This window comes from Cyanistes caeruleus, chromosome 6 (genome assembly GCF_971803275.1).
Source record: "Cyanistes caeruleus chromosome 6, bCyaCae1.hap1.1, whole genome shotgun sequence".
NCBI lineage: Eukaryota > Metazoa > Chordata > Aves > Passeriformes > Paridae > Cyanistes > Cyanistes caeruleus.
The window spans coordinates 35,510,808-35,538,261 of record NC_141706.1 but is presented as its reverse complement, the minus strand read 5'-3'; the positions used below and the strand labels follow the sequence as shown (position 1 = coordinate 35,538,261).

General features: G+C 48.3%; 2 long non-coding RNA genes across 2 annotated transcripts; one reads left to right on the top strand and one right to left on the bottom strand.

The window, feature by feature from the left end:
• Positions 1–1,680: 1,680 nt before the first annotated feature.
• LOC147652597 (uncharacterized) lies at positions 1,681–24,673 on the bottom strand. Its single transcript, XR_015288760.1, has 4 exons — positions 24,381–24,673; positions 7,414–7,531; positions 6,292–6,420; positions 1,681–5,424 (listed from the first exon to the last, which is right to left on the bottom strand). It is a non-coding gene; the product is annotated as an uncharacterized LOC147652597 (long non-coding RNA).
• On the top strand, positions 3,484–10,978 carry LOC111930281 (uncharacterized). The gene is made up of 3 exons (XR_015288759.1): positions 3,484–3,558; positions 4,577–4,709; positions 10,769–10,978. It is a non-coding gene; the product is annotated as an uncharacterized LOC111930281 (long non-coding RNA).
• Positions 24,674–27,454: the final 2,781 nt, after the last annotated feature.

Below are 27,454 nucleotides of genomic sequence, written 5' to 3'. Positions count from 1 at the left end.
CCGCGGCTCGCGGACTTTTTCCCGCGGAAACCCAGCGGGGTCTGCCCGCTTGGATTTAAACTGATCGCGGCCGAGGCTGTGCGCCCTGCAGGGCTTTGTGCCGATCGCCCCCGCCGGCCCCCTCCCCTCCCTCGGAGCCTTACTCCTTTCAAACTTTTACTGAAACCTGGCAGGCTCTGCAAGGGGAAATAGCTCACATCCCCAGTAATTTAAGTTGTTAAAATGCGTGTCTGCCCTTTTAAAAGGGTGTTTGCTAAATCCTGCCTTTTTTCCCCAGTCCCCAGGAGTCAACACTGTAAAACTGAAAATAATAACAACAATAATAATAAAAAAAGGTCTCTAAGCAAGTAATCTGTTCCAGGTTTTAGTAAGCAAAGTATGATTCAATGATTCATACTGATACCGCTACGGCAGAGACGGGGTTGGGGGGACGATGGTGGCAGTTTCTGTATAAAATTTAAAATTAGCCCAACTGCTGAAGGCTTGTGAATACCAGGGCGCCTCAGCGCTCAGTCCCTGCCCAGTTATCCCCCTCAGCCCCAGCAGAGCCGGCGCTCTCTCCTGCTGTAACTTCAGTGGGTGTTTCAGCCGAGGCTGAGCAATGGCATCTGGGCCCTCTTCCCCGCGCAGGCGGGCGAGGGGGGCCCTGCCCCGGCACTGCAGGCTGTTCCTCCTACCCTGCACTCCTTGTGGCTTGGCTGGGAGAACAGAAACCCCTGCCTTGTTGGGCTGCAGAGCGCTGACCCGAGCGGCCATCGCACCGACAACTTCAAACAAATGATCCACTTCCTCCTCTGTTTGCTTTGGAGTCGCGGCATCTGGACTTTGCGCTGGCGGCTGATCTTTTTCCCCTCCTTTGGTCTTCAAGAACAACCAAAATAACCAACCGAGAGAAATGCCCACAGGCTCGGGCTATTCCAGATTTTTTTTTTTTTTTTATGACCATTATCATTATTATTTACTTAAGGAGAGCAATCAGGTTCCTCGAATTTCCTTCTCTTTATAGTTTCTTTTTTTCTTTCCCCCCTCGCCTTGGCCAGAAGTGAGGAGTAGACAGGGGAGCGAACAGCCTATTATTTTCTGCAGTTGTTTACTCGTTCTGTAGATGGTGCTTGTTCCCAGGGCTCTGAGCCTCTCTATAATTAAACCCATTTTAATTGTTAGTTAGAAACGTCATTTCGGGGACTTTCCAAGAGTTACCGAGAAAGCCAGCCGAGATAACTATTTCACTACCGAGTCGCTCGCTGCCTGATTTTTGCCCGGTTCCTCCTGTCGTCCAGCCACGGCATGGGGCTGATCTGGGAGTGGGATTGCAGCAAGCCCAGGGCCGGCAGCCCCTCCGCCAGCACAGCCCTCTGCCCCTGCTGCTTCAGTGTGTTATTCACTTGCACCGTGTGCATTTGTTTTGGAAACTTGGGGTTTAAGGCGGCACATTTCCGCGGATCAAGTGGCAAAGGCTGAAGCTGAGAAGGAATTTTTTTCCAGTGATTTAGTTTGGCAAACCCTGACTCCATGGTGGTCTGCCTTGCATTGCCTGCGCACATGCTCAGCTCAGGAATTTAGCTGCTCACCCCACCTCGTGGTTAAAAGTCAGAGCCCTCCGGGCCAGAGTGGGAATTTGTGTGGGCATGAATTCACACCGAGCAGAGGAATGAAAAAATTGGAGGCTTACACCACCCGCCAGAGCCATGCCAGAACTTTGATAGATGCAAATGAACAAAGATAGGTAAATGAATAAATGAAAGTCAATTATTAAAGAAGATTACTGAAAAAGTGAATGAATGCAATGCCATGCTCACTAGCCTTCTTGGGTGAGTCAGTCCATCCAGGCCCAGCACATTCCAGTTGGGATACTACAGCTGGGCCTTGGAAGCAGGAATCAATGTCCAGAACCTCCCAAGACCTTCTCAAACTTGTCCTCAGCGCAGGAGCCACTTTTGGAGCCCTCTCCTTCCCTGGTTCAAATGCAAGCAGATGCTAAAGTTGTCACAAAATACAGAGAGATAAGATTCTGCATTAGACCTGTGCACACATTTAGCACAGGAATCAAGAACTCTTTTCCTGCATGAGAGCTGAAACAGGCCAGAGTGGCCAGACGGTGGGAAAGAAGAAGGGGGCAGTGAATGAAATGATAAAGGCAGGAGGTTTTTAAAGGATTACTTTTTCCAATTACGTGTTTGTGTGTAAAACTGTGGGCTCGTTGGCACATGATGCTGTAGAGGTCAAAAGTATAAACTGGGTCAAAAAAGCAATTCGACAAATTTATGGAGGAAAAGTCCCTGGAGGTTTACTAAAGGCAAAGGCAGACCTCTGCAACATGTTGGTGGACAATACACAGCAAAAGTATCACTCTCTCATTTGCATTTTCTCCCAAAAATATTGACTGCTCTTGGAGGTAAGAGGAAAGCCACAACAGACCTTTGGTCTCTTCCAGTTTGGCACTGGGATGTTCAAATCAGCACTATCTTGTCCCCGAGCCGCTGAGCACGGGTCCACATGCTGGCCTCTGCTAAAGGCTGGAGAACAGTCTCATGGGGTGGCTGCACTCTTTGCCCAGTTTAACTCCCCTCCAGGGTAATAAGAGGTTACTGTGAGCACTGAGTACGAACTGAATCCAAGGGCCAGCTTTGCCACAAATATATTTGATGATGGTGCAGCTCCCGTGGTAAAAGAACAAGGTTGCTGTCTTAATTCACCTGCACTTCCCCTCACCTGGAGCCATTTGGCAGTAGGAAGCCTGCAGATCTGCTTGCGTCAGAGTTACTGAGCAAGAACTTGAGTATGAAAAAGCCTTAATTGTTGAAAACGAGGTGGGGGCGAGGTGTTTTGGTTTATTCTCCCTCCTACCACTCAAAGTTTCAAGGTAGAAAAGGGAAGTGCTTTCGTCACAAGCAGCGATTACCCCAGTGAGTTTCAGATGAGTTAGGCATTTCACTTCCCTGCTCCCATGGGAATCCTCAGGTAAAACAGACATGTCCTGTCTGCAGCGGTGCTCCGATGTACAGAGGCTGGGAACAGAAGAAGGACAAATCTCCTGACTTTATTTTTGCTGGGGGTGTAAAATGAGCCAAGGCTTTCTGCAGTCACTATTCTATACACATCTTTTGGGTCTGATGCTATTTTTGTTGGCTGTGACCCTGGAGGTGTAGGTGTGGAAGTGCCTTTCTGCTGGTCTCTGCAAGCGGGTGTAGATGTTTCCTCTGTTCCAGGCGCCTCCTCAGACTCTGTGGCCTTTCAGGGGGAGTAGGCGGATGTCAGCGTGGCCTTTCCCCACCTGTCTGTAACTTTTTAATACTTCCTTTTATTTTGGCCTTGCGCTTCTTCCATGGAACATCTCTGGGTAGCCACTGGGAGGTGTAAATGGCTTGAGATGGAAACCACAGCTTGTAGGTGCGCCCTCTGCCAGGCTTTTCTGGCACCCGAGGAAGTCGGGTCTCCGCCTGCTCCCAAGCAAAAGGGATATTACCAGCTGCTCGGTGAGAAAACAAATTCACAGAGATACAGAAAAGTGTGTTAAGGTGGTGGGAAGCAACGGGAGTGAGATTCCTGGCAGCTCGGGTATGTAAACATTCATAAAATAGAGAGTGTGTGCATGTGTGTACTTTGTGGTGGCAGGAAACCCAAGAAGCTAGCTCCATTATTTTTGCTGGAGTTGGTAGCAGCCATACCAGACAAATATTAAAAGCCCTTAATCCTCCTGACTTTACACCCGTGAATGATCTAAAGACCATCCAAGGTGATCTAAATTACAGCACAGCTTTACTAATTAGTAATGGGGTTTGGGATCTGATTTAGTTGTTCATAAAATGGGCTTTCTGTTTTTCAGTAGCTCAGATGTTGGGCTACTTCTGGGGGAAGTGAGGGGAAGACAGGAGGTGGAGGTAATGTGTGGCCTCTTCTGAAGTGTCACATGGATGTGACTAGCCTGCCACAAATTTAGCACCAGCGGCACAGACAAGACACTGCAGTGGAACAAGCAGAGATGTCCTTTTAAGCAGATGCAGGGTAAGGAAATTGGCTGAAGTTAATGGATCTAAGTTATAATTTCCAGTGGAAATACTAATGCAATTAATGTATTTCCACACAGCGGGACAGCAAGCCCATGCAAGTGTTTAGCTGTTTGTCATGACTACTCAGGAGGCTGGCCTAGCCACATCCTGGGGTCTGTCCAGCTGCATCCAGACACATGCAGCCTGTGCTGTGGGTGGGAGCAGGGCTGAGACACACACCAAGTGTGGGAATAGGTTTGAGGGGCTGGAAGAAAAGACCATCACCAGGACCAGCTGCTGCATGGCTGTGGAAAGTGAAGCTGCCCGACAAGGAACATCTGCCTCCCTGCCTGTGACCTTGGTGTGGGGCTGTTACTTTACGTCAGCTCCATGGCAGTGCAGTCCCCAGCTGGGGTCTGCACATCTTGTCTGGACACAGGGACAAGGAGGAAAGCCCAGCAGCCCCCTCACACAGCACCACAGATTTCCCTGCTGCCCATGTACTGCTGGCACCCACCACCTCCTGCAGAGAAATCTCTCTCTTCTCAGGGGTGTGCCTGTTCTCAGTGAAGTTACAAACCCTCTAGGGCAAGGCGCAAGACTCATCTGATCTCCTCCCTGAACACGCCGCAAGTGCATGAAGCTAGAGAAGGGATTTCCATCCTGCTAGTGTGGAAATGGGAGCTGAGGAAGTGCCCAGCCTGGCTGCAGCAAGGCAAGGTATGGAGCAAGATGTATTTCTCATCAGTGGTGGAGCAGAGCCACGAAGCTCCTGTTGAGGAGACTGGTGTTCCATCCTGCTGCAGGTCCCCAGAGCAGCACCCCATCTCCTCTCTGTGGAGAGTCCACATCTGTAGGATAGCCTGCGCAGCCAGGTGCCAGCATCCTCTTTCTTCCAGGTCTCAGCTGGGCACATGGTGGTCCTGGGGTCCCCAGCATCCCTGCAGGGCCCAACCTCAGGAGCAGATTATTGTGTGCAGCTAGGGCACAGCTTCAAATAGGTGTCCTTAACCTGGCCTAATCTGCACAGGGCTCTGTGTCTGCCAGGACAGAGGGAAATCAAATATATCTCACCTCAATAAATTGTTGTTCAGGTTAAGGGAAGTGCCAGAAGCTTTAAAGAGGCTGTTGGCAGATTCCAGAAAAAAGGAAGCAAGTGACACCTGCTGTACATCAAAACAGCAATTGCCCTTGTATCAGTAAGATGGTTAATGCATGTAACAAGTGCTTATGGACACGGAAAGGCATAGATCTCAAAAACTGGGACAAAATCAGTTTTTTCAAATCCTGCATCCATGATCCTGAGCTGATACACAGCAAGATGATAACGCAGCAGAGTGGTTTCTGTTGGCCTCTGCCTCTTTCCAGCCACAGCAGCCCTGTCTGCTGATTATTCAGCAGACATTAACCAGTGTAATGTTTCCATGATTTTTTTCTGGGGAAAAAAAAAAAAAAAAAAAAAAGTGCTGGGATGAAATGCTTTCATCTTTTTATTTTCTTTTTTGAGAAAGTCTAAGACAACTCCAGAGTCGGATCATGACATTTATGTGACATGCAGTGCTGGTGTCAGAAGGTGCTGCTTGCTGTGCTGGTGGCCACTTACCTCCAACAGGCTCAGCTGTAACCCCCTGAAAAATACCATTTTGTCCTTTCACGGTGGAGCTCGTCATAACCTTATTTCCAAACACATGGGTTGCACTCCACACGTCTTACAGCTCCATGAGGTATTTGCATTAGGGAGGCAGCTTGCTTTCCCGCCTATCCCGTTCCATCAAAACACACTTTTAGCACCAGGCAGGAAGCCAAGGTCAAATCTCCTTTTTTTTTTTTTTTTGTTCCTCCTGCCTGCTCTGAATACATTATAATACAGGCTTCAGCTCCATTATTATATCTTTTCCCACAAGACCGTTGCCTCATTCAGACCTCAGCAGGGAACATGCTTTCATCTCTGCCAGCTGGGCATGGCTGGAGAACCCTATGCCCAAAGGAGCTCCAAGGGGGAGGACACAGAGGTGAGGCTTTGCAGATTCCTGTGCACAGAGGATAGAGGAGTTTGGTTAGGTCCAAATCTGGTAGGGAAGTTCCACGGAGCCTCTCCCACTGCCTCCTTTGTCAGGCCAGTAATGAAGAATGTCAATGACGATGGGATTCCTCTCATCTGTTTTTAAGTGCCTAAAAGTTAGGTGTCTAAACCTAATTAGCTGGACAGGCTTCCTGCATAGTCAATGGAGACAAATAGGCACCTCTAGTGTATGATTCATTTCACATATCTTGAAGTTTATCTTGAGAAGGGCTGACTCACCTGACAGCCAAGCACCCGCTTCTCCTCTGTGATTGTAAAGGCAGATCGGCAGCTTGCTGAGGATTTGACTGCTACATTTTGGGTGTCCCAAGTTGGGAAGGGTGAGTCTACTCCCAGCTGTGGCAGTGGCTGTGGAAAGCATCATCACTTGGCTGCTCTGGCTTGCCCCCCTCCCACCCTGTTTCCCATAAAAGGTCCATTTCCAACCCTGCCCAGGCAGGGCTGGGTTTTAGTCTGTCCAAATCACATTATCAGCCCATATCACATTATCAGACCAAGTTAAATATTTATAAAGCACCTGGGGGCAGGGTCCACATCTTTCTTCGGTTTGTATATTCCCTCGAGGAGCAAAGCCCCTGTGCTGGTTTGCAACCTTTGCAGGCTGGTGCAATATAGCACCGTGAATCCCTGTGCCAATCTGCAGGTCTTGCCAAAATGCAACTGGTAATGCAGAAAGACCTCACGGACATTGGGAAATAGGCAGGAGTGAATCATAAGAGTCAGGAGAAGCAACTAATGTGTGGGAAAAAGGCAAATGTGCTACCTCGGCACAAACATACAATAAGGAAGTATGTAATAATAATTATTGTTATTGTAATACGGCCTGGGTGAGCATTTGGGAAAAAGATATCTAATAACTGACAAGCGACGTGGCTCGGTTTGTTTTGATCTGAAATTCAAACAATGGTTGTGTTTATAAGGCAATAATACGCAGGGCACTGGCACCACACCAACTATGCACTCCCCAAGTCGGGTTTATATAGGTCATGCCAAACAAATAATAGTGTTCTTCAATATAATTACTGATTCATTACAGAAAGAGAATGTAATTGAGTCTGTTTGGATTTCAGGGAGGCGTTAGATATGGTAAATTCATACATTTGAACTCAGATTGGGAAAGCTATGTGTGTTCACTTAGTTCTGCTCATCCAGGAGTCAGTGATAAAATTCCCACTGCAGTCTGCCCCGGCAGCAGGGGCCTTCTCTCAGGCTTCAGCAGTTGCTCATGCTGCTGCTGCCCTTTGCAGACTGTTTCTGCACCCTTTGAAGCACTTCACAAGTAAACTGGGAAACTAAACTAGTGCTAGAGCAAGACCCAGATATGCTGGACATGGCTCTTACCTCAGGCTATTGCACCCACCCCTCGATCCTGGGGGCAGGCTGGCCCCTCCACTTCTGAACCTCCTGGTCCATAGCCCACTTCTGCATAAGTCTCTTGACACACATCATCTCAGTGTCACTGCAGGGGAAAGCAGCAAAAGGCAGAGGATGGGATGGGCTGGCAGTGCCCACCAGCTCCCTGGACAAGGACGCCTCAGCTTAACTGGCACATTTGGCCACAGGAGAGCTAAACTGTCTTGTTCTCATCCTGGGATGCCTGCCACCCAGTATGGCAAGCAGGTACTACCAGCACTCAGTGTTAAAGGACAAGAGCTGGGCTCCGAAGGTGAAGGAGGACCAGGGCTGCTGCTCCGGTGGCTTTTGAATGGCTTTGCCGTTCCCTGCGGTGTGGTGGATTGGCATTTCAGCTACAGTACTCTGCTTTCTCCAGGGAAACCTGGGCAGTCCTACAGCAGTCTGAGGTGTCTCCTGCTGGCCTCTACCCTGTATGGACCCTACACAATACACAGAGATGGATGATGGTGCCCAGAGTAGCATCCTCAACACCCGGCACAGCTGCCAGTACCAGTGACAGGGCATTGCTCTGTGTGACACTTGGGCTCAAGGAGTTTACCCAGGAGAACACAAGGCATTGTGGCACAGCCTCAAAGTCAGCACCCCTCATGTCCATCTCTGGCTCTGCTGCTGCTCCCCACAGTACAAAGGGCAGATCCCCAGCCTCCTTCCTCCCTCCTGCCCTGACCCAGGGAGCAGCTGCCTTTTAAAGGCCAGACAGGGCATAATATGAGGCTTCCAGAAAAATGGGGACCGTGCCCGTCGCACTGGCACGGGCAGAAGGGGCACGGATAGAGCACTAAACCCACTAGTCAGACCTCTGTGAGCTTCTCAAGTTCATCAGGAACAAGTAGGGACCATAGTAATTTATGCTTTCAAAAGGTCTTTTGATACAGCCCTTTCCACGAATGAAACAAACTTGGCAGCCATGGTATTAAAAGTCCCATCATGGATTAAAAATTGAGTCAGAACTGACAGAGTGGGGGGAAAATCCATTAAAAGTAAAAGGCCAGCATTCCAGTTGGGGAAGAAAAGTTTACTGGGTGGAAGGGGGTGGTGGGACCATGCCTGGCAGAGATGAAAGCAGCCCTCTGAATACTATTACAAAAATCAGTGAAGGGGGAAGAAGGATAAAAAGGCAAAAGCATTTGCTGCCAACAGAGAACCATGCATTATAAATGAAAGCAAGTCTTGGCAGGACTGGGAGGGACTCCAGAAAATTCTAACTAAACTTGGAAACCAAACCACCATGACGGAGAAAGTTCATCGCACACAAATGCCAAAGCAAGCTGTTTTAGAAAAAACTGGGCAAGCCTCTTACTCTGAATTAGAAGTTGTGTTGTGGGGGTCAGCAGCAGACAGGGGCAATGACTATTCAAACATCACACATAAGAGACCTGCACCTTGGGTCAGCATGAAAAACAAGTCATCATATAACCTGGGTACCCATCACAGTCCATGCCCACTTGCCTACTGTGAAGCAGAACCTAATGAAACATTGTAAGATGGACCATGCTGAGTCAAGATCAAAAGTCCACCGAAGGCAGCATGGAAGAAGAGAAACAGGATCAAACACAGAGCTGGATGGGGGACTTTTTCTGTGAAGGGAGGTTGAGGAGTATATTATTTCATTTGCAACAGGGATGAGGAAGGCTACAAAACAATAGCTCCCTTCAGCAACAACTGGCTGATGCTTTCAGTTTATTTGTGCTCTGCAAGTTGAAAAGAGAGATGTAAAGGTGCTTTTAAAATTAGTTGCAAGGAAGTTGTGCTTTGCCACTGGGCTGCCTCTCAGTACTGTTCCCGGCTGGATGTGATCTGCTGATAAGCTTGTACCTGGCCTGAACTCAGCCGCCTCTGCGTGCCAGGCCACCCGGAGCAGTGTACTGCTCAGGATAGGTTGCCGACGCCCACTTTTGCAGAGGCTGGATGCAATTGCCTTGTGGGCAACCTCCAGCCCTGGGCAGCACCTGGTGAAGCCCTGCCTGTGCACTGAAAGCCTGCTCACATCAGTGCCCTGCTGTCAGAGAAGGGGGACTACACTGCGGGGAAAAATGTGGCCCCTGGCAGGGCGTGGTGACACGAAGACCCTTGCAATAAGAAATGGAAGGTGGGGTCTGTGTGTAAATAATTTACTGGTGTGACCTGAATGCTATCAGGCCCTTGTTTATTTTTATGAAGTTACTAAAGAACCATGCTGATTCTGAAACAAGTTTGGGGGACCAGAGAAGTGACACAGAACAAAGGCATCTGTCCCCAGTGTGTGGCAAGGCAGCTGGGCTGGGAGGGGACAGATGCCTTCTGAATTTCCAACTTTTCCTGCATACAGAAACCTTTGTGGAGAAACCAGAGAGAGAGAAATGCCACACATTCTACAGGTGGCTGCATCAGAAAGGTGGGAGCTTTGCCACATGCTCTGTGGATAACCAAGGAGGGTAAATCATTTCCTGGATGATATTTGTCACTATTTCAAACAGGGTCTCTGTGCTGTGCTGGGGCCATGGATCCATAGAGAGGTAGGCATTTGGCTGAGAAACAAAAGCAAAGCCTGGACTTACTGTCATCAAAGAGGAGCTAATCATGCCCCTGACAAGAGCAGAGACATTGGGCCTGGTGTCTGGGCTATCATGAAGTGCAAGGTAGTGAGCACTGAGGGGATGACATGATGCTCTGCTCCACAGCACAGTTTCCTCAGTGTTGTGAAGCCCAGGCAGCCTTGAAGATCCACAGCAGGATGCTTCCTCCTTACCTCCTTATCTCATTACCAATCCTTTGCTTTCTGTAAGGGAATAAAAGGTGTTGCAGACACATGAGACATTGATTGCTGGCTACTGAGGCTGAAAAAAGAGGAAGGCTAATCTTCCTACTTTCCTACTCTTTTTTTTTTTCTCTAAGTCTCTGTTCCATACATCATGTGGTCGTAAGAGAATTTATTTTTTCAGCTAAGAAAAGCATGCTGTTCATGTCAGCTAGCACAGAGGAAAACATGAACAGTCTGAAGTGTGAGTCAAAGATTAGATTCAAAAGCAAACATACAGAATTCAACATTACTGGTTTTACTTTTTCTTAGTTATGTTCCTTAGGTGACTGACAGTATTTTGGAACCTGTATGTCAAGCATTTGGGATTAGTTCTCGGAAGGGCAAGGATGTGGCCCCTCTAGTGTCACTTGGGAAATGCCAAGATACCAGACCACAGCTCTGCAGGGGTAGATGTTACTTGGCGAGTACCAAGAGCTTAATCAGAAACTTAGGAGCATCTCAGATGGTCAAGGAGAAAAACAGATCACTTTTTCTCTTTAGGTCTCCTGCATGTGGCTGGTCCAACTGGATAATAGGTCCAACAGTAACGCATAGCAGCAGGAAACTCTTCCCGTCCAATGGTTGCCTGTTGTCCTGTGTGAAATGAGAGTTCAGCCAGTGCTGCTTTGTTTATCTGTGGATGGACACTTGCTATCTCCAAGCCTACAGAGTGAGCATTGGTAGACATATTAAAATAATTTTTAAGAAGTCTTCTGACTCTAAAGTTCAGTGCCTTTCAGTCTGTGTACACTGATCTGAGAAATCATGTCCACTAATTGTTACAGAAGTCAGCAGCTGGTTGGCCCACCAGTATAATGCCAGGATGCTGGGCAAACTTGTGCCCCTCCTCCCAAGTTCACATGTGTTTGAGATGTGCAGCTCAAAGATGACCAGTCTGTTACCTCTGATATTGTCAACGGATAAAAATCCTACAGGTTCAAGATGTGGTGGATGTGACTGTGTCTGTTGCAAATGGAGCTGCTCCAAAATGCAAACTAGAATTTCAAAGTGTCACTAAAATGCTGAAGACCCATTGAGGAACAGGTGTGGGGGTGGTGGATGGTGAAGGCTTTTTTAGTGAAACTATTCGTTAAGAAGTCTGCTGATGAATGGAGGATCCTACAGTCACCTCCAACACTATAAGCAGAATGAAAAGCAGTAGCAGCAAAAGCCAGTAATGCACCAAAAGGTAAGTGTTCAGCCTAAATCAGACCAGTAAAATAGCTGGTGAATTAATATGCTAACTAATTCACATCTCCTGAAGCAGTCAAACCCTCACTACAAAACTCATCCCAGGAAGAAGGTTGTTGCAATGATGATGCTGTGGAGAGGCCTGGATCTCTGTCTCATAGCCGAGTTGTGTATGTGTATGACCAGTTTGCATTTGTAAAGTGCATACATTTCACAGAATCGTAGAATCATTAAGGTTGGAAAAGATCTCCGAGATTATTGAGTCCAACCTTTGACCAACCACTACCATGAACAACTAAGCCACAGCACTAGGTTCCAGATCCAGTAATTTCTTGAATGCTTCCAAGGATGGTGACTCCACAACCTCCCTGGGCAGTTCATTCCAATGCTTGACAACCCTTTCAGTGAAGAAATTCTTCCTGATGTCCAACCTGAACCTCCTGTGGTGCAGCTTGAGTCCATGTCCTCTTGTCCTGTCACTTGTTGCCTGGGAGAAGAGGCCAGCCCCCACCTGGCTACAGCCTCCTTCCAGGTGGTTATAGAATGATAAGGTCTCCCTTGAGCTTCCTTTCCTCCAGGCTAAACACCCCCAGCTCCCTCAGCTGCTCCTCATAGCACTTACTCTCCAGACCCTTCACCAGCTCCACTGCCCCTCTCTGGACCTGCTTCAGCCCCTCAGTGTCTTTCTTGTACTGATGGGCTCAGAACAGAGCACAGGTTTGAGGTGTGGCCTCATCAGTGCCAAGTACAGAGGGACAATCGCTGCCCTGGTCCTGCTGGCCACACTGTTCCTGATACAAACCAGGGTGCCATTTGCCTTCTTGGCCACCTGGGCACAGCTGGCTCATGTTCTGCCATCTGTTCACCAGCACCCCCTACTCCTGTTCTGCTGAGCAGCTTTCCAGCCACTCTTCCCCCAGCTCCATGGGGTTGTTGTGACACAAGTGCAGGACCCAGCACTTTACCTTAATGAACCTCATACCACTGGCCTCCAATGATCCAGCCAATGATCCAGCCTGTCCAGATCCCTCTGCAGATCCTCTCTTTTGTACCAGACAAAGTAAACAATAAGTGATTCTGTGCACATATAAGACTAAGAAGAGTGTGCATATTTGTGTATGTTTTTTCTGGCTTAAGGAATTGAGTATGTGCATAAGAACAAGTGCTAGTGAACATGTAGCAGGACACCAAATGGCCATCACACATCTGCATGTGAGCGCTCGAAACTGTGGTAGAAACAGCGTGTGCTACAACAGGGAGGAAGGGTGGGCAGGGCTGTGTGAGTGCTCATTCACTGTGAGAGCTCGCTGAGTGGTTTTACCAGCTGTGGGAAGTGTGGGTCTGTGCTGACAGCAGGGCAGAGGAGCAGTGCTGTGTGCACAGGCACCCATGTGCATGGGAAGGGAGCAGGACAGGGCGCGTGGCACTGCAGTGCTGGAGGGGAGATGCAGGGAGGCTTTTTCCCAACTGTTTATACAACATGGTTTGACTCAGCAAAGAATTAACATGGTAAAGAAAAATCTAGAAGTGCTCTTGCCAGCTACAAGCAGAGTGATCAGCAAACACAGGATGTGGTAAGAGCTAAAGGCGTCCCGTTATTAACTTCACTTTTATTTCAAGGGGATTCACTTCTCTGTTCTGGTTCCCATTTGGGAAGTGAAACCTAAGGTCATGGTACCATCACAAAAGAAATACTGGTCACAGCTCATTTGTTTTTCTGCTTTATTATTATCTCTTAAAAGGTTACTTTGCTTTTCCTTGAATGGAATTTATTGAAATTGCTGGTAACTCATGAAGTCTTCTCTCTCTGTTTCTCTCCTGAGGAATTATCTCATTTGCTCTCATTTGAAACTGTTGACTCTGAGGGGAGTGTTTACACCTCACAGTATGGTGCAACCCAGAGCAGAGGGAAAAACGCAGGTTCCTCCTAAGCACATCCAGAGCCTGTGCACTGCTCACAAGGTGCTTTGTAAACATTTATTCATTCTTGTACACACGCTCCCTTCCCTCCCCCATCAGGTGGGGAAATATTATTGTCACCATTTCACAGATGGAAGAAGTGAATGCAGATAGGTCTGGTGACTCACCCGCAAGCGCTGAGGCTGATTTAGAGCTGAGGCGTTAAGCTCCCAGCCACCTAATTTAACCCAGCAGGTCACGTTCCCACCCAGGCCTGACAATATAGGTAGTGCCAGCTCCATCTACCTGCCACCCACTTGTCCTGTGAAGCAGTAACACTCATCTCCACGTCTGCAGAATGAGATCAGATTGCTGTGGCTTACTCCATGCGGTGTTGTCATCAGAGCGTGATATATCATTATGATATCATGATGTTATTAGGCCTGAAACTAACGCAAGGCCACGCACAGAACAGAGGTAGGCAGCTGAAAATCAGCGACCGTGTGCTCCTCCACCACATCACAGGCACACACCCTGTACCAGGGTGTTGGTTGATTCCACCACACTGCAAGGATCTCCATGCAATCTGCGTGCTGGGCAGGGTCTCCCCACCTTCTCTTTCGGGACCTGGGTTAATTTCTGCCCATACAATCCTGGTGCAAATGTCTGAGGGAGGAAAGAGTGTTCTGTGAGGAGATGGAAAGAAAATGTTTGCCTCTCAAGTGGAAATGGCTCTCAAAGCATATGGTCAGGAGATAAAGATCATGGCCCCAGTTCTTTGTGAGGGTAGTTGTTTTTAAGTGCTGAGCACTTACTGGAAACTAAACCTCCTAAAAGTGGTTCACTACAAGCACTGGGAAACAGAGCCTTCAGTGTCTCATCACAGCTGAACATCCAGGGCCACATATTTCCACTGCTGTTTGCTTTTGCTTTGCTATTTAAAATCTTCACCTATGTTGTTACTCTCTCCCACACAGAATCAAGAACAACAACAATAATAAAAAAACCCCAGCTCCTTATCATCTTCCTTTGCTTTTCACACTGTTTACACAGGGCATGATTTCACTCATGCCCAGCTCATTGCAGACGACTCAGATTAGTCAGTTCCACTTTCTGAGACTGGCTGGTCTGGCTGGCTGGGGCTTGGGCTGCTGCACCCAGCTTCACACTACTGAAGGGGAGGTCAGCTTTCCCTGCATGAATCTTAACTTCTGTTTTAAAATAAAACACTTGGTATTTTCATCTTTGGAATATAACCTTTGCAATAGGTCATTTCAGTGCATCTGGTGTTGCTTTTTGCCTTGTCACGTGCAAAACTTGTTTCCATTGCCATGACGAAGTTTGCAGAAAGATCCATCTTGATTTCTGTGGGCTTGGGACCTGTCTTTCAAGGGCTGGTACCGTACCTGTTGAGAGCAATGGCAAAACGTCCACAAATTGCAAGGTGTGAGAGATAAAGGGTCTCAAAATTTCAGAGTGGGAAGGGAATGCATCTGAGTGCCAGGACTGTTCAGAAGTCTCTCTACATGTCTTTCAACCATCATGTATGGGCTTGAGGTGCACTGGGACTTTGTAAGGAAATGGGTGAGTCTTGAGCATCTAGAAGGCAGATGGGTAGTTCTTCCTCTGGCCCTCCTTTAGGAACTAAGTGCCACTCACACTGTGCCACACAGTGTCACACCTTTCTGGGCTGTTGTCTCTGGTGTTGAGGTTTCTTTTCCTGTCTGAGGGTTGAATGTGAGTTCTCCTCTGAGGACAGAGCAACCAGAGGCAGGAGAGCTTGGGCTGGCATGTGGAAGAGCCTCAAGTCAGCACCGTTCATCCACAGAAACAGAAGATCCATTGTTGTTGAACTGGCAGAAAGTTAATCTCTTAGTTAAAATATTACTGGGCTCTACTTGCTCTTATCCTTCCACAGTGCAAGGGGCAAGGGGCTCAGTAGGTCAGCTGGCTAGTACCTGACAGCAGCTGCAAGGACCCAGTCAAGGCCCAGAATGTGACCTGTGCCTCCTTGGTTAGATCCTTTTCCACAGTTCATGTAGTTCTTTCATAGCTCCTGTTCACGCTTCAGTGTGTTCTGTGCTAAACAGAACAAAGTAAGAACCCTGCAGAGAAGAAAGCCTAGGCCAAAGCTAGGTATGGTCAACATATCAGCTGTCCTGCAGTAACAGAGTGCGCAGCGTGCTTGGCAGGGCGGTCTCAGCACCACTGCTGAGAAAGGAAACTCCAGTCCTTAGAACAGTGCAAAACACAGTGCCTAAAATTCAGGAGTCCCCAGTAGGGAAGGCAGCTGTGTCAGCTGTGAGAGACAAATAAAATGACTGGAAGAGGAGTCACAAATTCAGGGCAAACACCCAGGTAATACCCCACCTTCTTCTAAGTGGCATAAGTCAACACCCAATGGCACAGGCAATCAGAGCCCTGAGCAGCACGGGGCTTGTCTGCTGCTGGTGTAGCTGCTGTGCCTATCCCAGCCACAGACCCCTGCTCCCAGACCTAACCCACCAAGACAGCAAATTACAGTTTTGCTGGCCAAAAATTTTCTAAATGAGAACAGGGAGCAATCCTCACTATCTCTTGCAGGTTCCAGCTCAGCAATGTGTGCTACACCCATTCATCTAAATGCAGAATTAGTTCTGAAACTAATGATAAGGATTTAAATGCCATCACACAGCTAATTTATTTCCCCACTGTCCCAAAGTGCTTCCCAGGTGTTGAAAAGCTTAGCTGCCAAAATCTCCATAGCCTTTGTTGTCAATCTCAGCAAGACAGCTCTGCATTGCACCATCTTTCCTATTCATGTTAGGTTTTAATGTGCCAAGCCTCAGAGCCCCCAGCAGTGGGGGGGAGGCGGGGGCGGGGGGGGGGCACTGTTCTTCTCTCCACACAGCTGAGGAGAAGCAACTTCTCCCTGTTCACAGAAGGAGTGAGTGCTGGAGCACCACCATCAGCTGTTGCCTCCTGTCTTTCATGTGTGTCTTCCCTGCTCGGAGCAATGTGCAGTACCTTTATGTCAGTGGAGCTGCACAAAAGTGAGCTAGGTGTGATATCACACTACGACACACTGCCTGTGCTGAAGGCACAAGGTCATCCCACCCTTGGGAAGGGGAGGGAGAACACGGGTGTATTTACACACACATGAGCACACCTCGGTGGCTTTGTGTAAACACGTGTACCCACGGAGTTTCCATTTGGAGACGTGCTCCATGTGGCACGTATCTGTTCGGGCAGAAAAACATCACTGCCCCAGTTCCTGCTGCAGAATCTTTTTTTGTTTTTTCTCTCTTGGGTTCTGGAGTTACTTCTGGTTTACAAAAATATCACCACAGGGCAGCCTTCCTGATAGGTGGAATAGCTTCCCCTTGAGAAGAAGCTGGTGGAAATCCCCTCTCTTGAGACATTTTTAACTTTGCCAGAAAACGTAGTAGGAGTGACTGCTTCAACTAGTGAGCTGACTGGGATGAGCTAATGGGTTTTTCCATATCTGGTGTCTAGTTCCAGGGATTTCCATGAATTACTGTCAGGACAGAAGAAGGCAACAGATTGCAACTGTGGGATCTGCTGTTTCAGCTCCACTGACACGTCATTCCCCCAGGACACCCAGTGACCTGGTTAATCTAGTTCTTTGCTTCTGACTTCTCGTAAATGATTTATCAACTGGCGTGGATCCCTGTTTGCTTAAGGAGGCGTGTGACGACCTCTAGCAGACCGGCTGCACTGAGCTACAGCCCACATTTGGCACCCAGCTGCTGGTCCCAGCTCGTGACCCTTGGCACAGGGAGCAGGAGGACAGGGCTCTGGCAGAGCCCAATGGCAAGGACTCCTGCAGGGAACTGTGGGTGGTGTTTACAGGGTTTTGTGGAGAGCCCTGGTGACTAAGCCGTCAGCTCCTCAGGGAAGGCGCTTGCAGACCTGCCTCGGCCTGCCCTGACCCCCACGGTGTGTAGGTCCTGGCTGGGAGGCTGGCTGTGTTTGCTGTGTACAGACTGCAGGGTGCAAATCCTGGGAAGCATCAGCTGCTGCACTAGCACCAGCCTTTGAGACCACGTACTCTAGAGAAAAAATAACATGAATGTCTGCCACCTTGTCCATCCTCAGTGATGACACCAGTGTCCGAACCAGTTGCAGCTCTGGAGTTCCTTGTCGTGCGTATGCATAGGTCAATACCCACACACAAAACAGAAGATCGTACAGATCTAAACTCAAGTGCTCAAGCCAGGCAATGAGGGATGATCCTGCAAGCTTTACATCCTGCCTTTGTAGGTGAGGCTAGAGTGTGGAAAGAGATCAGATAGCACAAATCAGGCACCCCTCTAAATACTGTCTATGGGCAACTCCCTCCCTGCCTTTCCTCCAGGCCAGTTATTGCTGCTTCCTGCTCTGATTGTTTCAAATCTGGTTATCTTGAGTTATGCCTGTTCTGGCAAATATGGTGCAGCAGAAGGGAGGTCCTGTTCTCATCAATGCTGTATGCATGCCACAGATCACAGAGATTAGCATGGGAGGAACAGCTCAGATGAGCTGCTTGAGGCAGGCATTGGGAAGCTTGCAACAGAGCTGCGTAATGCTTAGAATATAAAACTGCTTAACAAAATCTTCGTTGTGGAAGATACAGGGCCATCCTGAATTTTCAGATGGCTGGAGGCTGTTTCACAGGGGCAGCACCCCGCAGAAGGGGAAGCTGGGGAAGCCTACTCCAGCACCAGGATGGACAGCCCCGCTCCCAAGAGGCACCATGTCACACCACCGTAGGGCCACACATCATCAGGGAGGGCTGGCTCAGGCTGCGGTGAGGAACCTGCAGCCACATGTTGGCAAAAGCATGGGGTGTGTTTTCTTCTCACACAAGGGTGGATCTGGAGCAGCTTTCAGCTTCCTGGGACCTGACAAGTGGGGCTTTTTTGTTATAGCCCAAGAGGATGGAGAGTGCAGCTCCTACGTTTTCCCTATTTTTGGTGGCACACCACCAGCTTCCTTGCCTTGTGCCTCAACAGGAACCTCTGCGTTCACGCATGACAGGCTCCCAGTCTACACCTTGTAAAGCACCCCTGCATGACAGACAGACAGACAGCTGGTGGGATGTGTGAGGGCTGTTCCACCTCACCAGGAGCAGTCATAGCTACCCTGTGACTCAAAACACAAAACCACGCCCCCAAAAATATATTCAGTCTAGGCTGAGCCTACATGCCCTATGATAATCCCAGTCAAAGAACAGAAAGACAGGACAGGCAAAGAAAGGAAGGCTAACAAATTATCCCAAATTATATTTCCAACCTTTAAATATGGGTAGAGGTACTGTAGGTATAACCTTCAATGTGAATTTCCAAGTCTTGATAGATATTTATGTGGGCAACTGAGGGTTCAGTCTTAGTTTCAAGCCCAAACTCACTGTTCATACCATCTCTTCCATACACAGACTTACTCTCCAAAGAGCAGAAAGATCCTGATCCATGTAGAAATAATGTTCTTACCAGCAACATCAGTACTCCAGGCTCAAACCTCTTGTCTTTGAAAACTCAAACACGTTTGCTGAGGACAGCACAGATGTAGAGTGATGCAAGTGCAAAACTCCCCAAAAGCATTCCTCTGTCTCTAGGGCAATGAAATGAGAGCTGAGTTTTCTCATTGAACTCTTTTGTTGCAGTGGCACATAAAAAAGAGCACCCAGTCTTTGGTAGAGCTGGGATTGGAACCTGCTTCCTCTCATATCCAGTCTCCCAGACCAGGGGAAAGAATGCTTCCAGGTGCCTGGCCTTGTTCTAGTCCTGGCAACAGAAGACCCCTTTCTGGTCCATTCTCTGTGTATGTGTATGTATCCAGAGGGGTCTTATTTTGCACTTTTTGATGACAACCAAACCATTTTATCAAGCTGTTCTGGTTTTGCTGTGCTAAAATCACCCACCTGGCAGAGTAGTTCAGTGCAAGACAGAGAGGTCACATGCCTCTCAGCTGGGTCTTACCATAAGAGATCCTATCAGGATGCTCTGGCCAAGGTTATAGCTACCTGCCATGTAGTCAAGGCATCCTCCTTTACCACCACTGTCCTGGGAAGACGAGCTCAGAGTTAAGAGGCAGCTGATCCCAGTGCTGATGAGGCTCGCATTAAATCTACTGGCAAGATTTAACAAAACTGCGTGCAGAAGGGAACAGTTATGGATGAATAGAACTTAAGGGAATAATAACCTGCTTTTCTTGGACCTGGTCCATTATTCACTAAAGGGATTTCCATGAGCATTAGTAGGATTCAAATCAGACCGTAAATTTCCTGCAAATTTTCTTTTGCTTTATTAAAGCAGAAGAAAACCCCAAATGACCAAGCTAAAAAACTATCTTAAAAGTTGTTTCCCCTTTTTCCTACACAGTTATTCTCCTTTACACTTCTTGGCACTGGGCAAAATATATCCACTCTGACGAGTCCATGATCTGAGAACTTCCCATAACATGAGAAACGCATTCCTGAGCCACCCAGCTTTGTTGGCCCTGCAGGACAACTGTCTTAGCCCTGCTCCACTTCCAGGCCCTTCTCTTGTACCAGGCACCGGCACAAAAGAATTACACACCAAGAGGACAATCTTCCTTATTATCACCTTCCCAAACCATCAATTAAAAAATGTCACATTTCTGTACCCTGTGGATGTCATCTGCCTTGTTTGCACACTTTGTTCTTGCAGAGTTTTGACACACACTCCTCATGAATCGTCTGAGGAACAGTGCTGCAGGTATCAAGGCACTTGAAGATGCTGTCATAGAGCCTAATTGGATTTCAAAAGGGCATTGCTCCTGCTGCCTTCTGATGTTAGTGCAGGTTGGGCAACTATACCCCAGTCCCCATCTCTAGGTAGTGAACACCTTTCAAGTCTGGGTAACAGTCTTACTCACCTCTTAGAATACAGCACATAGCTCTCAGGATGTTGTGAGGATGCAAAAAGTGATGATTATGAGTTTTGAGGAAATACAGAAATGGGGTACTTCCAAATAAGTTAACTAAGTAACTTTTAATTAGAAAGACAATTTATTAACATTTTCTGCTAACAGACAGCTCTGTAGATTCCCATGATTCCCACTGCCAACATCACTAATATGGAAACATTTATGACCCTTCTCCTTCAAAAGGCTGGGTTTTATCTCATCTATAGAGAGACCATGAAATACGTCTGTCAGTGTTAGTGATGTTAACTCTCCCTTTTTGTCCCCATACTTCAAAAAGAATAGAAGCATTCAAATCTTAAAATGGAATCACAGAGAGTTGCAGCAGCTGTGAGCCATTAAATGCTTGGCTGTAGTTTTTTATTGAAACAATTAAAGCAATTTACTGTACAGGTAGCTTTGGCAAAGTGGGGTTTAGATTCTTGTCAGGTTCACAGCCGTATATCCCCGAGGTCAAGTACAATGTGCTAAGGAGACTCTGGCTCTTCCCCCAGGAGAGCTGCCAGTGCATCAGGCAGAGCACAAAAAAGCGTGTGCAAGTGTGAGGCCTAATGCAGCTGCTATTGCTCTGACTTCCAGAGAGAAAAAAGCCGAAAGAGTTTGTTTGAATGCAGTCTTGACTGCCCGTAGGTTTGGGTCTGAAGTACAGAGTGTGAGGCCTGTGTATATTCCCCATTTCTGAAAGGAAGGCGTTTCTGTGTCTCGGCATGTTGGGGGGAAGCAATAGGGCTGCCATCTAGAGGCCAAAGTGACCTTCCAGCACATTCCCTTGGACAGCAGTGCACTGGCTGTCACCTGCTCTCCTCACTACCCACCTATAAAGGATTCCCCATCTCTAAATAAAATTGCCACACTACAAAGCATTTCTCCATCCACATCTCTCATTCAAGGATTGCATATACTGCTGTAATCAATCCAGCTTAATATTCTATATAGATAATTGATGTATCTGCCATGGGGATGAAAGACAGTATGACATATGAGATACAAAGCAGACTCTTGCAGAAATACTTGAGAGCTGAGGAGCATTAGGTTTATGGGAATGGTGTTAAATGTGTGGTATTGAAAGATTATTAGCAGGAAGACTCAAACATGGGAGAGGGTTTGTGTTGCCTGTTAGGCACATCAAGCCCTATAGCCAGAGTAAGAATGATTTTCATCTGCCTTCACTATTGCCAGGCTTTGGAAGAGTTTACTCTGAAAATGCACTGGTTTGTGCTTTTCTCCTATCCCTATAGTGATCTCATTCCTCTCTGACAATAAGGTGGGGGGCCATATCTGCTGTGACCAGGAGCATGCTCTGGGTGCCCAGTCCTGGACACTGTCCTTCCCAACCTGTTCCTAAACTGAACACTGCAAGTCAAACTCATCTGAACCCCTGGTAACTGGAGCCAGTCTGTAACATGTTTTGGTGGTTACAGCCTGTTCAGAAAAGTCATATCTTAGCTTCTTTACCATAGCTGCTCCTCTACTCTGATGCCTCATCTTCTCTCTCATCTGGCTTAGGAATGGTCTCTCCCCCATGCATTTCACTACAGCAGGCGTAGGAGTCATTTAGTACTGACAAATGTTAAAGGGAAACGGGCAGAGAACTCTCATGGCAGCCTACTGCTCTCCAGAGTGCCCCATGCTAATTTGAGGTGTGTTAAACCCTGCCACCTCCACACACCTTGAGCACAGGAGGAGGTTGGAGTAGGAAGATGAGGGTTGCAGGACAATGATACCCTGGTCTTGCAGCTGGAGAAGTTCAACCAAAGGCCCTCACAAAGCACTTCAGTTTTGTTTGCACACTGCCTGCCCTGCACCCCCCACATTGCAAAATCCCCTGCTGATATGACTAAGAGTCACGTTCCACAGCCTCAGCATCGGTTTCCACCTCTCACAGCCCTGAAATGGAGACAGGGATGTGTGATTCGCTTTCTCTTCTCCTTACCTAAGACTCTCTAACCATGGATGATTTGCGTCCAAGGGGCTGGAGGGACCTTTCTGTCAATACTGTTGTGTGAGTGGCTAAATAAAAACAGATCTGAACCTCACCAGTGCTGCTTACATAAAGGAAAGAGGAAGCAGCCACTGACTCCAGCAAGCTCTAGCAAAGTTCTGCAAGAAGTTGCTAAAAATAGGGCTACCCCTACATTTCCATCCTGCCTTTGACACAGTCACAGCTTTCACATCCCATTGGCCTCGCCATTTCCTTGTGGCGGGCTTGCCTCATGCGCCTGCGTCACTGACAGCCCTTCCTGCCTGCGGACAGCCTCAGGAGCTTTGAAGTGCAGGCAGATCCTTCCCACCCTGCTGCAAGCAAACACTTCCCCTGCCCTCTTTACATGTCCCTCAGAGGAGAAGTGGGGCAAGCCCCAGTGACAATCTTGCCCTAAAAGGATGCTAAAAGCCCCAGAGATACTGAAGACCGGAAAAGCTTTCCACAGTGGAGGGTTTTCTCAGTAAATGAAATGGTGGAAAGTGTTTGTTTGAATACCCTGGGTTAACATTCCCAAACCACTACCTTCTAACTGGAGGACTTGGAGCTGAAAATGACCAGAACCTGCTTCTTGGAGTAAAAAGGAAAACAAGTGAACTCAGGGTAGAGAGAATGGGATGTGCAGAGGAGCTCTTCTCCATGATCTGACACTCAGATAGGAAGAGCAAGAGTGCTGCCAGTTCTGCCAGTGCTGTTCCTGAGAATTGAACTAAGAGTGGATGGTGTCACTGTTAAGCTGAGGAGAAAGCAACAAAGTCCAGATGAAATGGAGACTGTTGAAAATTACCCGTGTTGTTTGCCCATTTACAGATCTTGGGGAAATAATGCCCATGGGAATTTGGGCCAACAGCAAAATCATTAGCACTTCTGTTTTCCCTGCTTTTAAATCCAGCGGGTACCAGAAAGGGCAAAGCAGCACATGCTGGACTCCTGAGAGACAAGTGGGATCAGGGGAAGCCAAGGCCAGAGCTCTGCCTTCCTCTCTGCACCACAAGATGATTAAGCATCTAAGACCTTGTTGCCATGTTGCTGGAGCAAGGGTCCAGGACGTTTGGGAGATAATTCACACTTCCATGAGTCTGGAGTCTGGCTGTTCTGGCCTCAAGCTCTCGAGCAGAGGGATCGGGTCTTGAAACTTCACAGACCCTGATTCTACTTCCAGGTGTCAAGGGTGAACCAAGAAATCCAGCTGAGTCCCCTTGAAGTAAAAAGACTTGATAACAAAGAAGACCTGACCTCCTTCTCCAGGGGCAGTGGGTGTTGTCTTGGGGTAGCCCTAACTTTGGAAGTTGACTGGAATATGGGGAGGCTGCCTTGAGGAGTTGACTTGGTAAGGGCCAGAGGTCTCATGTGAAACCAGGAACAGAGCATGCAGGACAGCCTACAGGAGTAACAGCCCTATTTGTAGGCATTGGGTGGTAAAACATAGCAGAAAACCATCCTGCCCAGAAGTCACACCCAGACAACAAGAAATTTTCTCCAGACCAAGCCAAAAGCTATTTCCTGAAGGCTCTTTGCTGCCAGACTCCTTTGGAGGAGTGGCAATACTCAGCGTATGGCTAACACAGCCTAGAAGCAGGCCATGGCCCCAGTTCTGGGCAGCTCCTGTGGGCACACGTGCAGGGGGAGGAGGAGGATGCGGGTAGGGTTGGCGGCTTCCTCAGTTTTGTTTCTCAGTCTGGCGCAGAAGAGAGGCATTTGTTAGCTCTCGCTATTTCTAAGCCTTTGTAATCACTCTCCTCTCAAGGTTAGCGTGTGTAGGTTCCCTGGGTGGCTGCAGTTTAGTACCTGGATCTTAATTCAACTTCTCTCCCTCCCTTCGCTCCCCCTGCCAGAGCTGACAGAAGTGGGCAGCTCGGGCCCCTGGTGAAGCTGTCAGTCTGTGTTGCTCAGATGATGTTGTGGGGATCGGGGTGCGACCCTGGGACCACCGCTGGGCTGCAGAAACAGGTCCACAGCCCTTCAGAGCAATTCTCAGGGTGGCCGTCATGACAAAGAGACTTCCAAGGGCTCGAGGAAGTGCCGGGGAGTCAAAGTGCTGGGACCCAGATTATCTGCACACACAGACGTGGCTTCCAACAAACAGGTCCTTCAGGAGACCTGCACACGGCTCACCTCCATGGCCGACTGAGTCCCCCGCGCCGCTCCTCCACCTTTTCCTCCCGCTCCCCGGCAGGTGAACGTGCTGAAAACCGCATGGGGGGCGAGGACAGTGCTTGTGTGTGTGTGTGTGTGTGTGTGTCTGTGTGTCTGTGCGTCTGTGCGTGCAAGGCAAAGCTCCGGCTGACCAGCGCGACGCTGAGGCGATTCTGAGGCGATTTTGCGCGCTCCTACCAGAGCGGTTTCCGTGAGGCGGTGCCACAGCGCCACCTGGCGGGCCGGGCGGCTCCCGTGCTCCGCCCCGCGGGAAGCAGGGATGGCGCTTCCCGCTGGGATCGCCGCGCCGGGCGAACCTCGCTGGCACCTCAACAGCTCCGTCACGGAGAAGAAACGCGTGGGCAGCCCTCGAGCCCAGCGCAAGGCAGCCCTGACTGCTGCGTCACACCACAGCTTCACCGTAAGCGCACGCATTACCCGCTCTTAGCGCACTCTTCTTCCACGCACTGCTGCTGATGTTGTTCAGGTAGCAGAGACGCTTTGTAGGAGGGTAGGAAAGTGCACAACATGGGGTTGTGAGGTCTTAGGAGAGTTAAGTAAATTCACTCACAGGTTTTGAGGTGTTTGCGGTGAGATTTGGGGTCCCAAAATATACTGAGTGTCGTCGATTGTCACTGGGAATACAACATAGTGCAATAGTTTCGGTGCTCACACATAAGAGTGACAAGCTACTGGACTAAAGGAAACTCAAGACAATGTGTACAATAAGCAGATGTGGATTTTAGACCATCCCAGTGGCAGAAATGGGGAAAGATAAACTGAAACAAACAGAGGGCAAGTGTGGACAGAAATCCTACAGCAAGCATTTTGGGAAGACCTGGAAGACCAGTCCGCATGATCACTAATGGCTCTTGCACAGTGCTACAAACAGGCTGTGACAATTTGAACAAAAAGAATGGGGGAAGGTTTTAAGCGTGTAAGAAAAGTTGGGGGTATTTGAGCACATCACTTTTCAGTTAAGGCAATCACAGGAACTGGCAGTGATGCAGGGAAGACGGCAATGGCTGGCTGTGTAAGAGACAGCAGTGCTGCTTCCTATACTTTTTGTTAAACAGCCAGTGTGACCCAAAGCTATACTGGAAAAAAAACATAGAGGAGGGACAAAGCCAAGTGCAACCAATACCTTCATACTGAAGCACTAGATGTGGTGTTTAAGTCCAGCTCTGGTAAATTCTATTTTGGCCAGAGGCATGAAAGGGATAGGCTATCTAGAGAGGCCAGATACTGATTGTCTGACTGTCAGTACCAGCAGGAGAGACTGCCCATGGCCTAAGCACAGTCTGCTCTGGAGAGAGAGCTCAGTCTGGCAGCTGGAATGCTGCTGGCCTGGACCTGTGATAGCCTGAAGCACTTGGAAAATCCCAGGCCTACATCCATAGTCCCATTCACGGAGTTTGAGGACTAATTCCTTCAGTTGTAGATGTGAATGCAGACTTCATCCAGTTACTTTCTTTTACTCTATAAATTTCCCTAACCTCTCCTTCTTGTCACTGCTGTACCAGCATATGCTGCACCACTGCTACTCTGTCCCCTACTAAAATCTGGCTCAAGTTTTAACAACAGTTTAGGGTACCTCTGTTTTCAAGGCTCTAGACCGAGAGCCTTTTCAGATTTTAACTTCAGCTACACCAGTGGGTGCTCACTTCTTTTCAAAGAGTATCCTGCAGCATCCTACATCTATGAACCACAAAGTAATATCCATGGGACTCTGATCAAGGGGAAATCAGTTGCCTTCGAACACCAGAGAACTGGCTGTTGGGTAAAACAAATCCAGCACCTGTGTAGGACATTGCTGAACCTGATCTCAGGGTCCCCAGTGATGTATCACACCTACATACACACATACAGAGAGAAATTCTAGATCTGAACCGAAAAATCTGCTCTGGATCTGGATCTTTCCAGATCCACACAGCACAAGAGATTTCTAGAGTGGAAAAGGAGAGAACAGGGAAAGACCACATTCATCCCTGGTTACAGGAAAAACCTATCACACTACACACTAAAGTGTCATTCATTACCAGTGAAACTGTCTTAAAGTCCTTTGTTAATTTGGAAAAAAAAGGTTTTCCATATATTCTTCCCTCCCTCATGGTCTTAGGCACAGCAAATTAATAATAGTGAATGTCCTTTGAACATCTTGAGACTACCCAGACAGAGTTGCCATTAGCTAGTATTTCACTACAGCATATAACTTGGCCTTGTTCCTGACCCCAGCCTGTTAAGCCTTGCATTTACTCTTGGTGCCGAGTAGAGTAAGGCCTGAATGGCTCCCTTCCATTTCTGCTGTATCCCCTCCTTTAAGGTGGCATTACACCCTCTGCCAGGTGTAACTGTTGGCTAATCAGCGTTATTGTGCTAGTACATCACCCGGGGTTAAAGGCTAACAACGCTCCAGCAGGTTTGCAAAGAGAGGAGGTGGAGGGGGCTGGGCTGGGATTGCAGGGCTGGTAAAATGGTAAACGTGCCCTCAGGTACTGGATGCACAAAGAATTTAGTCTGCCAGCAAACAATGGCTATGGAGTGGGAATGAAGGAAACAGACGGGAAATTACATGCTTCCAAAACCTCTCTAAGAAGACTAATTCCACTTAGGAACTGTACAAGAGTTAGCTCTCAGATCAGGGTGCGGCAGGAGGAGCTGGCAGAGCAGAGAAATTCCACGCGCGGCACTCACCGCCCTCGGCCCTTTGCTGGAGCAGGGGCAGAGCGCTGCGGGTACAGATCCTGGGACGCTTCTTCCTACTCGGAATCGCTTGCTCCTTCACCGCGGTTTTGAAAGAGAAACTTTTTGTCTCCCAACACAACCCACACGCTTCTCAGCCCGTTCGGCTCCAGCAGTGGCACAAAGACAGCCAATAGATGGAATGAGCCAGAGCCAAACCTGCTCGCTGGTGAGGAATCTGGCCTTCCTGGTGGGAATATTCCTTCCTACTCCTCACCCCTTGGTTTGGCAACCACAGGTGAGCACGCACAACGCTCGCATTCCTTTTCTCATCAATAAAGCAGAGATGTGATGTGGCCAAGTACAATAAA